At 41.7% G+C, this 1,884-nt stretch overlaps 1 pseudogene; it reads right to left on the reverse strand.

Moving 5' to 3' along the window:
• Positions 1–531: 531 nt before the first annotated feature.
• LOC149262196 (histone deacetylase HDT2-like) lies at positions 532–1,179 on the reverse strand (annotated as a pseudogene).
• Between the last annotated feature and the right edge of the window lie 705 nt (positions 1,180–1,884).

Raw genomic sequence — 1,884 nt, forward strand, 5'->3', positions numbered from 1 at the left:
TGACATGCAAAAATAATTCAAAGAACAAATAAAGAAGATTTATTAAAAAAAAATTAGATAATACTGATTCACCCCCCCTCTCAGTATTATTTCCAACAAACAGATGATCTCATCATGATGGAAGCCGCCATTTCCATTGTGATCCGAAAACCAAAGGAACGAAATCTAAGAAAACTGATATAAAAGTCTAGAAACACCCTTTTGCCCCGTCATTTCTATTTTATTCCAAAAACCCACGTAATCGTGCCCATATTAGCCTCTGCCATTCGTAATCGTAGTCGTTGATCATCGCGATCAAACTGTCACAGTCCTTTTTCCTGCACGTTAAACATCGTGCATATTCCTTGCCATCTGACCGTTCGTCGCACGATCGAATGACAGTTGCAAGCCCCGATCGCGCAACCTGCATACGCGTTAACCCGCGGGGGCGGTGATTTTCATCTGCCACGCATCGTATTGTGACTGGATTGCGCGGCCATATACGAATACCACCGAACCCTGGTGGGCGGTGCGGGGAATACCCCTTACCACCTACCTGTACAACTCCTGCGCATTATCGTCCGCGCATCTTTCGCGTGCGACGACCATTGGATCTGCTGCTCTTTGATCTGATGGCTCACATTCATCATCAGTGGATTCTTCTTTTTCCACTAGTTTCTTGCCAGGAAGTGATTTTCTTTCCCCCGGCTTAGCCTTTGCAGGTGCTTTATCAATTGTCATAGGTTCAGGCTTCACTTGTTTCGCTCTCTTTCATTAACTCAGGCTTGGCAAGCCTCACTTCTCTTTGGTCATTTTCCTTAACACGATGCATCAAAGCCTAAGCTTGTCGATCATCATCAGAATCAGAGTCTGAGTCATCATATGCTCACATTCCACCATCTGTTTCTTCTACAACTGTGGTATAACCAATGAAGAAGACGCTTCCTGTGGTGCAACTGTATAAAGTTTGAAAGGTTTAGAAAACATAATATCCAACGAAAACTGGTCGCATTTCCGATATGTAAGCGCACCAAGCACAACTTTCTTGTTATCAACATGAACATTGAGGAGAGCTCTCTCACTTTCCTTTGCATTTTGAATCTCACCCAGGGTTGCCTGCGATAAGTGGAGATATTTACCATCTCCAGGATCACAGCTCTGAACCTCCCTAGGTTTTACCTCCACACCCTAAAACTCCATTTGATCTGAAACCCTCCGCTCAATTTTTTCGGTTCAACTGCTAACAAACGAGGAAATCTATTATAACTTTGTCTGCTTCTCTCGTCTCCATCTGCTCCTCTGGTGGCTCTGTCTACTCCTTGAATATTTCCATATTGACATCAATGACAATCCGTGTCCAATAGTATTGTGCGCATCAAACGGAGATCGTATGCCAAAGTTACGACCCTGGGAAGTTGATGTACCAATTTACCCAAAATGGGGCCCATAGTTTGGCGCTTCATCTCCTAGGGTTAGGGTTTTGGATGTTTAGGGTTTTCCATTGTTTCTCAACAATAAATAGACCTTCGAGCCTCATTGTAAGACATTTTTGAGGCATGTAGCCGCCACATCTCTCCTCAGAGATAAGCTACCATTGCCTGAGCTAGTTTATTTCCATTTCTGTTTGTAAGCAGATTTCAATAATTTACATTGATGAAATGAAGTATTATTTCTATTGTATCTCTATATTTATGGTTATCTTTGTAATTTGTTGCATTCCTGTTTAAATCCGGATCAATACACTTGTAGGCATTCATGGCTATTGAATGCAATTGGCACCTACATTAATATAATAATGAATGGACAATAAATGTATCCTGTGTCATTCCCAATGCCATAACATACACCTACAGGTATTTGGATATATTTCCATGGAAAATTAATGTGGAAACATTAATATTCCTC

Source organism: Pinus tabuliformis, chromosome 6 (genome assembly GCF_031772625.1).
Source record: "Pinus tabuliformis cultivar Carrire ecotype Pingquan chromosome 6, CPIR1, whole genome shotgun sequence".
Taxonomy (NCBI): Eukaryota; Viridiplantae; Streptophyta; class Pinopsida; order Pinales; family Pinaceae; genus Pinus; species Pinus tabuliformis.